This window comes from Patagioenas fasciata, chromosome Z (genome assembly GCF_037038585.1).
Source record: "Patagioenas fasciata isolate bPatFas1 chromosome Z, bPatFas1.hap1, whole genome shotgun sequence".
NCBI classification, from domain to species: domain Eukaryota; kingdom Metazoa; phylum Chordata; class Aves; order Columbiformes; family Columbidae; genus Patagioenas; species Patagioenas fasciata.
In genome coordinates this window covers 55,522,129-55,537,308 of record NC_092560.1, presented here as the reverse complement: position 1 = coordinate 55,537,308, position 15,180 = coordinate 55,522,129, and the positions used below count along the sequence as shown (strand labels likewise).

The 15,180-nt window shown below is 37.1% G+C and overlaps 1 long non-coding RNA gene across 1 annotated transcript; it reads left to right on the top strand.

Moving 5' to 3' along the window:
- Positions 1-568: 568 nt before the first annotated feature.
- Positions 569-14,140, top strand: LOC139826480 (uncharacterized). Its single transcript, XR_011736567.1, has 9 exons — positions 569-632; positions 714-844; positions 2,973-3,057; positions 5,362-5,563; positions 5,925-6,091; positions 7,291-7,437; positions 7,804-7,935; positions 9,451-9,947; positions 13,831-14,140. It is a non-coding gene; the product is annotated as an uncharacterized lncRNA (long non-coding RNA).
- The last annotated feature ends 1,040 nt before the right edge of the window (positions 14,141-15,180 follow it).

Genomic DNA, 15,180 nt, shown 5'->3' with positions numbered 1-15,180 from the left:
GTTGTGTCAAAGGCAACTCATTTAGAGTAAGAAAACAAATAACCTTAACAAATCTGGTTATTCTTTATTTTTTCTTTCTTTTTTTTTTTTTCTTTCAGCAGGAAAGATGACATTTAGTAATACCTATTTGCACACATTTCTGGGAAGAACTGGTTTCTCTGCCATGTACCTCATTCACTTTCATTTAAAAGAACACACAATAGAAAGTTAAGAGAAGACAGAGACGGCAGGCTGATTTGTTGGAAATGAAGCACAAAGCAGAAAGAGTGTAACTTTTTTTTTTTCTTATTAGAATTCATGCTGCAGGGATGAGTGTGGTGAAAGGTTAGCTATTATTAAACTTGAATAAATGCAGAAGTCCCACAATCAATATGTTTATGTCACAGAAAAATTCCTTTTGTACTTAAAATTAAAAATAGTTGCATACATAGAGAATCACTTAAGATAAATAGATTTAATATTTATGCAAATACACTTCAAATGCTGCTGGTGATATGTGATAAATATCTTTAATATGAAAAAGCCACTCCAAGGCAAAAAAAACCTTCCACAATTTATCTTTCTTCTAGGACTGGAGAATGATGACTGCTAAAACTGAACACCACAAATAAGCCAATAGGAGACAAAGTTAAGTATGTTTACTAGTCAACACCTTTTGGGGAAGATATTGTATTGTAGCCAAATTCCCCTCACCTTTTTTTCTTGCACTTCAGTTTCTTCCTCAGTTCTTGCCTGTGGCTCCTAGAAGCATCTATATTCAGTTCTGCTGGATATTTGGGCTCGTTCTGTTTTGTTTTGGTTTGGCTGTAGTTTCCAGAGGCCAGAAGGCAAGCACAAGAATAAAGTAAGTTGGAAAATCAGTTGTGGGCTAAAGAGAAAGGGAGAATGGCAAGGCAGAGAGCAAACAGCAAGAGGAGGAGTGCTGAGAGGGCAGAGAGCAAAATGTGGCCAAGAGATGGATTTTCAGACTGCTCCCATCTCACCAAACTGAGGGAAAGGTATCACTGATCTGTATGTTAATCCTAGAGATGTTACACCAGTGGGTGCTCCCCTGAATGAAGGGACAGGTCCTTGGAGGAAATCCAGTCCTCAGTTGTATCTGCTTGGAAGAATAACAGAAGTCGACTGTCCATCTATATGCTGTTTCTCTGCCGCTTCTCTTACATTATAACAAAAATCAACTCAAGATATAAAGGAGAATGTCAGTAATGAAAATTAGACGTCTTTTGACCATAAAAAAGAAGCACTGACAAAATCTAGAAGCAGGGAGGGAGAAGATAATGGCAGGGGAAGGGAGGGAGAAATAAAATAATGCTCTTGGGAGTGGAGTATTTGCACACTGACGGGAAGCTATTGGCACATACTACTAACAGGGTCCTTGATTTTCATTCTTGTATTTGTGGCAGACAAGCAGGGATTTTTGGTTAGATCTACATGGTTTATGAGCTTTTTCTTCCTTTAGAAAAAAGTGGATGAAATCTTGTTTACTGTAATTATGTACCATTGTATGATTTTACTCTGGTTAAAGTAATATCACCCTGTTTCATGAAAGAGCAGCTTCCAGAATAATGGAACTTTTTCATTACTTCTATTTTTATACTGAAAGATATACACAAGTTACTTTTAGTGCACTTTATACTAATGTATAGAGTGACTCTACTTTTGTAACTGTTTATTTTTGCTTATTAAAAAGTTCTGCTGTGAATCACAGTAATAAGATTGCCAAAAAACCTGATTTGCTTCTCATGCCTGAGAACCTGCTCTTGTCATTATTTGTGCCCTGTAGTGCCATAAAATGAGCAGAAATTTGTGGCAAATAGCGATGTTCAACAGAAATGCGCTGGTTTGTTGAAACAGTTTGTCACTTAGGAAGATCACAATATGGTGATATTTGAGGTAGGAGAACTTGTACCGATGAGAAGTGTTGTGAGTCACACTCCTTACAATGAAAGAAAAATTAAAAAATAGCTCACTGTTACTGATCTATGATGCTGCTATTCTCTTGTTGCTAGAATGAGGCACAAGTGTCTTGGGATTTGCTGACTTTACTGGTCAGCCATGACTCTGAATGAGTGCTGTGAACAGCCAGTCTTTCTGAGAGTCCATTCCTCCTCCACTTGTTTAAGATTTGTGTGGTCTTTACATTAGAAGCCTATAGTGCGTTTGAGTGTCTGCAAGGTTGAAATGATGCCCCATTTCAACTGAACTTAGAATAAAAATGCTTATATAATGCTAAGAGAAACTGCAAATATCTATAGGTGCCTGTTGATGTACTGAATGTATTCAACCTTGCACGAGATTCAAATAGTTATTTGAATTATTCAAATTATTCAAATCAGTGTCTTCTGAACTTCATGTCATGCAGCACAAGGGGAGAAACATTCAGGAAGTTTCTTGTGAGCCAAGTAGAATTGCTAAACTGGAAATCTGTTGATTGCCCAAAGTTTCCTGATCGTGGGATAAGTGAAGGGCCTTCACTATTTAGCATGGACGTATGTCCAGTACCTAGCTACTTACTCCAAGTCAAGCCTTGTAAAGTGGCTGGCTTTACCTCTCTGTTGTAGTGAGTAGTCCTTGCACTACTCTCCAGTTTAGCCATAGGGTCTCCCCAGTTCTACTGGCAGCAGGTTTTACATGGCATTACATGGCAACACAGATCCGCCTTTATACAGTAACAAAAACTAAATAATACTTGACAAACACATTGTGCTGTTTGCAGAAGAATACTGGACAAGTTCTTTTTCTTTTTTTAAGCAGCCTGAGTGATCTGTGGCAGATAAACTGATCAAAAGTAGGAAAGCGTGGCAGTTCACTTGGAGATACAACCTACTGGAAATGCATTTCCCCTTCCAGTTTTCTGTATTTTTAAATATTTGTGCCCTTTGTGTTCTTGAATACTCGTGTATTTGTAGAAGTTACTTGAATCACTGTTTGGCTCTTGAAAAAATGTTATGAAAATAATTTTTCTTCAGAGACCTATCCAGACTAAAAGAGCAATGGAGAAACAACTGTCAAAAGCCCCATCTAAAGATCTGTTCTCTACTCATCTTAAAAAAGGTAACTGTTTCCCTTTGAGTCACGATGAATTTTTGCCCGAGTTGAGAGTCAGCAGAAAATAAGTGCAAACCTTCTTATATTGCAATCATACAGTAATGGAGCAATTCTTTGGGGTCATCAATGACACAAGATTTTTTTTTTTGTCAAAGATTGTTTTCTCTGAGGTTAACATCAGTGCAGTCTAGCAAGTGAAACTGTGGCATCACAAGAGCACAGATCATCTCTGTGTTGAAATGTCAAAGTGTCTTGAGTATTAGATGCAAGTGGAGTCCTGCTCTGAACATCAGCTGTTACCTTCCATGGTATTTGAGTCTCATTTGAGTACATCTGCAATCCTGAAGTGACTAATTTCAGTCATCAGTATGTTCATCCAAAATGAAACACACGCACAATATAATGCAAAGATTTTACAAGAGGTAAAATTCTGTGATTTTTATCTGTGCTTCATCCAGTAGTGTTCCTGCATCAGCTAGAGAACCATTTCAGAATAAATTATTTAGTAACAGTTTCTGCCTATATACAGCAACATTCTAGCATCCAAGTTTTCATCTGTTTTTACATTTAATTAAATGATTGAGAGGGCTGCTTGAGCAAAGACCTTGAGATATTTGTTTTGCTTTTCTTTTGTGCTTCTTCTGAGGAATTAATGTTTGAAAAGCAATATTTTTTAGCTCTATGTGCCTGCATTTATGTAATACTTACATTCAGAATACCATTAATTGCCTGGGAAATATTTATAGAAGCAACTCTACTTATGAGGTACAAATGAAAATGTTATTACAATCAGATTAGATCTTGTGGCTCCATCATGTCTGTAATCCTTGTGCAGAATTAGCACTGAGTCTAATGTCAGGGAGGTGTGGGAGATGGTGCAGAGACACTTCCCTCTGCCAAGTGAGGTTCACCGAAGCAACCATCCCAGACCCTGTGCTTTCACCTTCCACTTTTGATTGTGATTAAGGATTCAGATATAGGAAGGAAATGTATCAGGTTTCAGTATATAAAGGAAACCTTTGATTTGTGTGGGTATTTCTGCAGAAAGCATATTACTAAAATAAAATAAGTCATCTATTAAAATAATTGGAGCAGTTTGGAAAGTGAAAGTAGCAGATGACATTTAGAAGAGGAACTAATAAGCCACTCTAAGATCCAGCTACATCCAAAGGAACACCATGTAGCAAACTGGAAAGAAAGAAGACTTTTTTTTTTTTTAAATATATAGAGACCTTAGAATGTAAAAACTTCAAGATGATACACTGAAATGGAGAAAACCTGATGACAGAGTGTCAAAGATCCCACTGCTTTTTGATGTAGAGAGCAGTGCCTACAGGTAGGACACATAGTGACTGAAGACATAGCATGTGGGTGTGATCTGGAATTGCAGTTAAATATGACATGGAACAGGCATAAATAATGATAAGTTGAAAAAAAATAGCCAGCTGTAATAAACATGAGGGTCCATTGGATGTCTCTATTGTTCTGTTTCAAATAAAGCGGCTGTTCTGTCTTCCAGATGCAGGTCGGTAACTCCAGGATGTGTTTCTTAGGTTGTTCAGAGTTCTGCAGCAAATAACTTATTTTATGGGATAGCAGCAATGAGCACTGTGTTGAAAAGTGCCCAAATGGCTGATATAGGTTTTCCCATTTTGGTCAGTGAATTGATAGGATTCTGGGCTTCTGTCCAGGACCAATTATTCTGAGGTAATAAAGATGATGATAATAACATTGAAATATCATCAAAACTAAGGGTTGGCAATTTTCCAAACAACATTTTATAATGAAACAATGTTTGATAAAAAAAATTCTAAATTGTTTAACTTATTTGAAGACTCTCAAGACTCTGGTTTTCAATGAATAAGTCATTTATGGGGGAAAAAAAAAAAAAAAAAAAAAAAAGGCTAACCTCTCAAATACAGAGCTCGTATACTTCAGCTGCTTTAGCTATTTAGGGAAGCATTGGAAAGAGAATCAGCAATTCATCTGCTGTACTGTTTAGATATTATTTCTGCCAGAAGTACTACTGAATAATGTTTTTTATTTGCCTTAGTGCTATGAATTAGAAAACACCTTTAGTAACATAGTAGTGATTTAGACTCCTTCATCTGAGAGGACAGCCATAATTACCTGCATCTTTGCTGCAAAAAAAACAACAGGAGAAGGGAATAAAGACCAACTTTGATTCATCTAGGCTTGTGTTAGAAATTGGATCTTCAGTTTGCAATGTCTTCACTTGATCACCGATTTTTTTTTTTTCCTATTTTAAGTGCTGTGTGCAGTACTCTCTGTTTCTGTATGTTTTGGCAGGAGGCAAAAAGTGACTTGCTGCAACTCCCCAGGACTTATTTCAGAGAGGATCTCCTCCTGTGCAAGGTGGGAACAATTGGAACCTGGGAGTCACTCAGATGGAAGCTGCAGCTGTGCCTCTGGGATGTGCTGTAGCCCTTGCTTTGATCTATCCTCCTCCTAGATTTATTTTTGAACCTCAAGGGACACTGAAATGCTACAGGTATGAAGAGACATTTGAGAAGCTGCGAGAGTTGAGGGAAAGAGGAAAAATCTCATGTATGTAAGGTGGACATAAATTCAGTTGCATTCTACTTTAGAGATGAGCACTATAGTTTTAATGAAATGTAAATGACCTGGAGCTTAAAATAGGTGTCTGATCTATTAGAGTAAAACAAAATATGTAATCCTTTTGAAAAACATGTATCTAAATTGCAAATTACTTCATACCATCAGGGATCTGGAGCTCTTCTCTCACTTTTATTCATTATTTTAAACAGAAAACTTACTTTTATTCTTTTTAAACAAAAAACTTGTTTTGTTTTGTTTTCTTTTCCGAATTTGGGCATGATTAAAAAAAAAAGAAGAAAGAACAAAGCAATTCTGAGCCTGAGTTGTCCATTTGTTCTCATTATAAAGAAGAAACTGGTCTTGTACCTTGTAAAAGGTGCAGGCAGGAGTTGAACAAGGGATGCAAACAATGTGCTGGGAACCTGAAATCATCAGCCTGACATGGACATGCAATGCAGATGTAAGTAGATATTTTTTAATAACACTGAATTACAAAAACAACAACAAAACAATCAAAAGGTTGTGGGTGGTAATTTATTTAAATCAACTACAACTGTCATTTCTGTAGCAGAAAAAGACCCCAAACATATAAGGAATATTTGTGCAGCACTTCCATTACTTTCACATCTGTGGCAGACTTTTTAAAGAGCGTTGGGGGGGTTGAATACCCAAATGCTACTGGAATTAAATAGGAATTGGCAGTTTAGGAGTCTCTTTGAAAATCTCAACCCTCTTTAACCGAATCCAAAAAGGGAATGATTAGTGAAAAAAAAGCTTACCTGTTTTGAGAATGATCGAAAAAGAAGAGAATTTGTAGGAGCCAATGCTCTAAATAGTTAATGAGTCTGTATCTCCTGTTTGGCTTCAGTTTCTTCCATAAGAAATGTCAACTTTGAAATAAGTGTGAGTCCTTGTTCAGTTGCTCCCACCAATACTTTTAAAATAGGAAGAGAATTTATAACAGCATTCAACATTTCAGCCCTGTGCTGTGTGGATAACTGCTGACAGCACCAACCCAAAAGGACATAATTTATTTAGACAGTGGTTTTGTGTAACTGCAAGAATGAGCTGTGGGTGCTTCTGAAATTCCTGATAATTTGATTATGGAAATGTCTCTGTACAGGCTGGGTACTTAGTTATTAATGATAGTAACTTAAAAAAACCCCAAACAACAAAACGAACAACCAAAACCAACAGAACAAAAAACCAAACAAAACCAACAATGAAAAATCCAAACAACAAACAAAGCACAACACAACAAACCATAAAACCAAAACAACAACAAAACCGACCAAAACCAAACCAAACCAAAATCAACAAAAACCAAAACACACAAAGAAACTATAGATTGTAAACATGTGAATATAGTTGTATTCTATAAAGCTGGCTAGGTTCTTGAAGCTGTTCACTGCACAGTTTTGAAAGAGAAATAAACGGTAGATTATTTTTTACCTGTCAGTTATTTATTGTAGCTTCAAAACATGTAAAGAAAAGGTAGGACTGCCATGTTTCCAGTGACTCTACCATCAAGAAATCCTGGGCAGAAAAAAAAGTGTAAGTCACTTCGTACATCCAAGAGTAAGTCAAATGCATCCAGAACCTGCCTAGGAACAAGCTGCTGGTCTGCGACTGTGCTATAACCTCATGTCATTCCCACAGACTTTTGCTAGGAAGACTTTCGCACCTGGATTTACTCTGGTAGAAACCAGACAAATGTGATGTATCCTCCCTCCCACAGTAACCTCTGTTGACAGGCTTTGTGCAGCACCAAGCAGGTAGAGGTAATCAGAGGAACCAAAGTGAGAGGTAAGCCAAATTCTCAACTTAGCTGCTAAGATGACGTATCACTAGGCACTACAGATATTTCTGACTGTAAGTCACAATTCCCCTTCCAACACCACCCTCCCAAACAGTCAAACAGTTTTGATATATTTTCCTTTCAGTTTGTATTCCCTGTATTTTTGATCATGTAAACTAAACAGCTCTAGGTCCAGCCAGATTGCAGTCACTTGAAGTGTTTCTAACACTTAAGGTAGATTTTATGGGATTTAAGTTAATTTACTGTGTTTAAAATCACAAGTACTATCAGAGGCTAGGAAAAACTTTGTAAGAACCTTTTAAGACCCCTGGATTTGTAGTTACATGTTTGTCTCTGCGTGTTTCTTGTAACAGCTAAAATTCCTATGAACCTCTGGGAAAATTGAGACTGTTCTTACTGAGTTTTCAAGGGCACGTGAAGATAAAACAACATCTGCTTTTCTTCTCTTCTCTGGGTCTAAGACTTCAGCAACATGGGACAGAATGGTTTGCACTTCCTGTTATTACTATGGATGAATATAGGCATTTGTCTTTTGTATTTAAAGTACTATGCACTTCCTGTAACAGGAAGGAGTGACTTATTAAATTAATATATATTTCAAAGGCAGTATGGAGTAAAGACAGTTGCCTTAACAAGTATGGGAAGAAATCCTCTAATGCTGAAAGAACAGTGCTGATTAAATACTGAAAAAAATAAGAGATTAATGGAAAATTTGCACATAGACTGTATTTGAGAAGGCAGATAAATTTCTACTTTACATGGCAAATAATTTTTGATAAAGAAATAGAGGATTTCGTAAATGCATGTGAACTCATCTGCCAAAATGTCATCGTAACATGGAGCAATAGTGTATGATACAGAGAGAGAAGATGAAAGAGAAATATTATCATAATCTATTGCCTAAAGAATGATTTTTAATCCTCCCCTTGAGAGCCACCAGGAATGAGGCTGCTTCTCGTAAGGATCCAAAGAATATGTTGTCCTTGTTTCCAGGCTGCCATCAAATCTCAGTGTCTTTCTCCCAAATATTTAACACTAGTAAAATAAGTTGCTTCTTTCTAGTATTTCTTTTCCTAAGCAGCTTGTGTAATCAATTACTTTGTTTAGCCTGTGAAACTACACTGATGGCAGACCAAGTCAAGGCCTGTGTGTTTGCTTCCAAATACAGACCTCATCCTGCTGCCTGGCTGATGTTTGTTACCATGGTGACACAACGATACAGCATCTCCTTTCCTTTTCAGGGCAGAGAGTTTAAACCCAGGTTTCTGGAGTAAAAGTACAGAATGACAACAAAAATGCCATTGAATATTTGGATATTAGTGATTTAACTGTGTTGAGTAGCTGGGGTTTTATTCTTCCAGAGTTTTTTTTTCAATGGAAAACAACTAATTTCTGCAGGAATTAGAGTTACTGAGCTTGAAAATCAAAATTATTAGCAGTTACCACCTAGCCTGTGCTCTTACAGCAGTAAAAAATGATAGTGCCAGAGGTGGCAGAAGGCTGTATTTTATTACCCTACATGTATCACTTTACAGTCTTGAGCTATGTCTGATAGCTGGCAGTGTCTGTTTGTACATGGAGGGTACCGCACTGTGGTTGGACTGTATGGTTTCCAGGCACTCACCCATCATTTTTCTCAGACATTAAGAAGAACAATGCTCCCCTGTACACACAAACCACTATACACAGATATATCTCAATCTATATTTATATATCTCCAAGATAAACCTCAGTATTTCCAAGTTAAATAGACTGACTTAACAACACGAGAGCACATGCTGTCCATGATGCAACCTTAAAGGATATTTGGTCATTTAAGTTTTTAGCAGACATAAACATCTCTAGAGTACTCTGGCTGGATGAGTTTCCCCAGCTTAAGAAGATACACAATTCTATTTCTCTCTCTCTCTCCCCCCCTCCAGCTGCTCTCTTTCTCATAGTGTTTGTGTGCTTACCTGTTTTCATATTAATTCTCACTTTGATTATAATCTCTGTTGCAGATTTCACATTTAACTCAACTGATTTACGCAAAACGAGAAGAAATTGGGTGGTTTTTCCTTTTGGAAGGGACCTCTGGAGATCATAGAGTCCAACTCACCTGCTAAAGCAGGTTAACCTAGAGCAGATCACACCGGAATGTGTCCAGGCGCTTTTTGAATGTCTCCAGAGAAGGAGACTCCACAACCTCTCTGGGCAACCTGTTCCAGTGCTCTGTCACCATCCAAGTAAAGAAGTTTCTCCTCATGTTTAGAAGGAACCTCCTATGCTTCAGTCTGTACCCATTGACCCTCATCCTAGCACTGGGCACCACTGAAAAGAGTCTGGTCCCATCCTCTTGAGAGAAATTATGGTGTTATGTCTTGGACTGTCTCACTTTCTCTCTCAGTTGCTTCAAGACATGCCAAATGACAAGGGCTGAGAGGCTGGAGTCTGAAGACATCCTGCAAAAGACAGCTCTAGAGAAGAAGAAACAGCAGGATGCCATACCTATATCCAGGTAATGTCAGCAAGCAGTGACAGAACAGTTCTGTGAACTCAAGGCACTGAGAATATGGGCTGGTTTTGGTACCCTGAAGAGCAAAATGTAACAGGAGAGCACAGGGGGTACAGCCAGAACACTGGCACTACTGTGGTCGTAGGGGTCTGAGTTGTGATTCATAAACTAGGAAGCAAGGCTTCATTAGTTCTGCTCTCATTAAATTAATTGTTTTTAGCTAGCAATGCACATTTCTGTTGTGGAAGAAGAAGATTTTCTAATTAAGTACACCTTTATTTTTGTGGGGACAAAAGACACTTAGAAATCTATAAAACTGATGCTCCACCAGGTTAGGAAACAGAATACCTACCGATTTACATTTGTCTTAACCTGAGCTAAGGAGGAAGGGAGAGGAAAAGTGCTGTGGATGATTTTTAGTGGTTTGGCTATGCTAGTTTGAAGAATACTTTTTTTCATTGGGATTTCTAGTAAATACAATCGACCCCTGAAGAAAATTAACTCTACCCCAGCCAAAACCAGTACAGCCAGATAAAACAAAATCTTCTGTTTCAGATTCTCAGAATTAAACCTGAAATCATTCAGACAGGTAACTAATTTAGATCCTAATGGCAGTGTTATTCCAAACCCAATATAAAGCTAATGGACTTGAAGTACTAGGGAGCAGCAAATCATCAAATTAACAAGAACTACAGAAAGTCTAAACCTTTTATGAGTTCTAACAGAAGAAAAATTGAGGGAAAAAAAATGTCGGTCTTTAAATGACCCAGTGTTTGGCATTTCAGCAAGAGAAGTGCACCACAACTTTACAGAAAAATATCCTTTTGAAGAATTCAGGAACAGTTCCCATATAACCTTTACCATAAGAGCACACATGTGAATACTTAGATTAGTTGAATCATTATTCAATTCTAAGGTGCAGTTTTATGTCTTTCTAGTTTAGGCAAAAAATAATCTTACTAGTAGCTAGCAAATATTTAGTTGAAATATTCAAGTGTACCTTAAAATAAGAGAAGAAAAACTATTATGAAACAGGTTTATCTAATAAGAAAGAAAGAGAGAGAAAGAAAGGAAGAAAGAGAGAGAAAGGGAGGGAGGGAGGGAGGAAGGAGGGAAGGAGGGAAGGAGGGAAGGAGGGAAGGAGGGAAGGAGGGAAGGAGGGAAGGAGGGAAGGAGGGAAGGAGGGAAGGAGGGAAGGAAGGAAGGAAGGAAGGAAGGAAGGAAGGAAGGAAGGAAGGAAGGAAGGAAGGAAGGAAGGAAGGAAGGAAGGAAGGAAGGAAGGAAGGAAGGAAGGAAGGAAGGAAGGAAGGAAGGAAGGAAGGAAGGAAGGAAGGAAGGAAGGAAGGAAAGGAAGGAAAGGAAGAGAAGAGAGAGAAGAGAAGAGAAGAGAAGAGAAGAGAAGAGAAGAGAAGAGAAGAGAAGAGAAGAGAAGAGGAAAAGGAAAGGAAAGAAAAGAGAAGAAAAGAGAAGAAAAGAAAAGAAAAGAAAAGAAAAGAAAAGAAAAGAAAAGAAAAGAAAAGAAAAGAAAAGAAAAGAAAAGAAAAGAAAAGAAAAGAAAAGAAGAAAAGAAAAGAAAAGAGAATACTATATGCCATAGAACTGCAGTTCTTAAGAAGAACCTCTCCTTCTTGGAAATAAATATGACTCCTGAAAAGTCTCAAAATATAGGGACAACTTGATGACATTGCTGAAAAAAACAGTTACATGTTAAAAGCATCTGCTGTTTTTTTGTCTCTGTTCCTGGGTCTGATTTTAAAAATTATTTAGTATCTCCAGAGAAAGCTGGGATGTGCAGTTCAGGTTAATTGAACTTGCAGATAATCTGAGAATTCAGAACTGCAGGGTATAGTTGTTCCTGTTTATTATGACTTAAAAAAAGTAAGTGTTGGAGAGTGATACAGACTTGCTGTAGAAAGATGAGCAGAAAACTGCGAAAGTGTTTAGTAGTTACCAGCATCACTCAGGGCTGTTTAGCTTTAACTCCTTAAGCACACCTATTTCTGTCCAAGTCAGATTTTGGTATTATGTAAACTATTTTTTCAGGAATTGCATATTAACTCTTTAATTTCACTTGTAAAAAGGCATGTTGATTTTTACAAAGTCACAGTCTGAGTCCTGATTTTTCTTCCAAAGGACAAGAATTATCATGTGTCTGGCTGTGATTTCTTTGCTTCCTTGCAATGCTGTGGAGTGATAAAAAGTAATGGATTTTGAGTGAATTATTCATGCAGTCAATATCTCTCGTCAGTACAGTAATGACTGACTTACAGGCAAGGGGCTAGCTGCCACTAAAGAACTAAAACTAGCCAAGCCTCGGGATAAGAAAGAAGCATTTTGTTACATTATCTGAAGTTTGGTTTATATATCTGGACAAAAGTACAACATCCCAAGAGCTTATCTTTCAATCTCCAGTTAGCATACTGGCTTTGTCCTTTTTGATGCTAATAACTGTCGCTGTGACGTAGCTTTTTCTTTGATTCTTATGGAATTTTGTGAGCTATCATTATAATAATGTATTGACAATCATGAATTTTAATGCTAACTAAATATTACTTTACCTGATTTAAACCTTTTCTAAGAATTTTTATGGGGAATGGACTTCAGCAGCCAGACATATAGCAGTTCACTCTGGGTTGGATTGGGGATTTTATTTTATTATATGTCATTGCTGTAATTTCTGGAAGTCTTTGGTTCTTCACATTTCAGTTTTCTCAGCGGCAAAGGAGTGAGTGATTACATAGCACACCTCACAGTTTTGTGTTAATTGATGTGGTAATTAACTGTCTGCCTCTGTACATGAGCAAGCCTTGCCTTACCACCTGGAATTCCAGGCACCATGAGTGTTCATGGAAGCTTTTGGAGAAGGTTGTGAAACTGTGTGTGTCATTTGCTATATTTCTATATATTTCTGCATTATAACACACTGCTAAGCTAACAATTCTCAGCGTCCTCACCCCTAAAAACTCACAACTTCGCCTTGCTTCCCTTATTTCATTTCCTTTATCTGAAGTATGCTCAAAATCCTGTTCTTAATCTATTATATGTCTTAAAATTAAAAATCCTCTTGAAATCAGCAGCTGTTTTTATGTGACACTGTTGAAATTAAGACATTTAGGAGCCCAAGTCATTTTTCAAAAGGGATTTAAGGTCTGCATTCTTGAAAGTAACTGAAACCAATCAGGTGCACATGTTGGTGCAATTAAGCATCTTATGACAGTGAAGTACCTTCTATGTTGAACTCCCATTTGTAAATGGAATTTCAGCCCATATATCACTTACATACTTTTGAAAATGGGGAACATCAAGTTTCCCTGGAGCCTTTCTGATTTTGTTGTTAGCTGTCCAGAACAATGAAAAGTAACCTATGTGAGAATACATCATTACTTTTGTACTCTAGCGTCATTATTTTTCTGTACGTGATTCCTCACACATTATTCATACATAGCCTAATGTCTTGTTTCCTCCTTCAGTTGGCATGAACATTTCCACCTCATTAGGGCTCACATAACTGCATTAGGCAGGAGTATGTGAAGAAAATAGAAATCAGTCAGAAAGTAAATTACTTCTATGACTGAAACACAGAGTGATGTGAAGAAGCTGGCCTGGAACATTGATGAATTTGAAGCAGGAACAGACCAAAGTAAACATGCTAAGTAGCCTTGCTGAAGCATGTCTATGCAGATGCAAGTTTTATTTGGTATCTCCTGCCTCTGTAATAGAACTGACAAAACACTGGATATAAACAACCCAGGAAACAGGGATTCAGATTTTAATTTTTAGCTATCTTCCATACTCTTTATCTGAAATATATTATTGAGTATTCTGTAAGAGGCTGCAACCCCAATTCTCTCACTCATATGTTTTTGTGTTCATCTTCCTTTTACAGTCGTTTCACTTCCCCCTGACGTCGATAATATATGGAACAAATGTTCAGAAATGGAACAAATGTTTCATCCTTTCATCAGAGAAGACAAAAAAAGCTCTGTAAAATTATCTGATAGGTTCTTTATCTAGTCATTCTCTTTCTAGAGTGTGTTATATATTGGATTGCAGTAAATGCCCATATTTGTAGCCCAAATCGTTACAACATGTACTTCCCAACATATTTCATTTGGTTAGATTTTTTTTTTTCCTAAAAGTATTTTGTGATTTTATTCCTTCTCTGCAGAAGAGGGGCAAAACCCATTTGTGTTGTATTTCTTTAGGCATGTTTCTGAATTTGAGAAATATCTGCTTTAGGAATTAGCATGCCTTGCTGACTCTAGAACAGAGAATTTTTAATTGCTTCTTGATTTTTACCTTCATGTTATAATTTTAATTTTTCTGATTTTTAGAGATTTTCAGGACTTTAAATATAAAAAGAAAAATAAAGATCTGTTGAAACAGTCTTTTAACTAAATATTTCCCAATACTTTTCTGTTAAAAAGGATTGCAGACAAATTTACATTTTTAAATAAAGTGACTACTATACTTACTCTTTGGGAGATCATCTTGTTTTAGACACAAATGTAGTTGCTGACTAATGGTTTCAGTTAATTTGTATTCTAAATCAAACCTTACATTTCAGGTGTTCTAATTTAGCAGTTAATATCTGTCCAGACAGAGAAAACTGAGACTATATTTTATGTTCCATGAGTTTATTATTTGCTTTCAAATTTGTTGGACATCCACTAAATACCTGTTATTAAATCAGTAGCACAGACTGCAGAGAGCTGATGACTGAAATTCTGTGAGCTTCAGGTTTTCTTTTCCAGGAATATTAATGCTAATTAAAATCACCTACAGAGTTGAAGACACAGTGCTTTACCGGAAGAAAACATTCTGAACATGTTAGCAACAGACATGCAAACCAGTTTTGCTTCCTTTTCAGTTTGAGTAATTCATTGCTGCTGACCACATTCATGGCAGAAGTTGGTCTGAAATATTTGTGTCTTGAACCCAAGGGAAAATATAAGCAGTCATTTAATTGATAAAATCTGACCCTTCATACTCAGTTGAGACCACCTGTGGTTTTATGATGGACCAAGTATGCTCTTCTGCTGCAGAAAGAGACGTGAATGAGATGGTGAGTTTCAGTATCACTTCAGATTCCCATGACGTGTCATGCTGGAGGGTGTGTTAGATCATCTAGCAAATCCTCTCACAAAGGACATGAAAACTTCTCTCCAAGCAAATACTCCAATCAATCAACAGCTCTTCATCTCTTCAGGGTAGAGACAAAGTACTAGGCAAACTA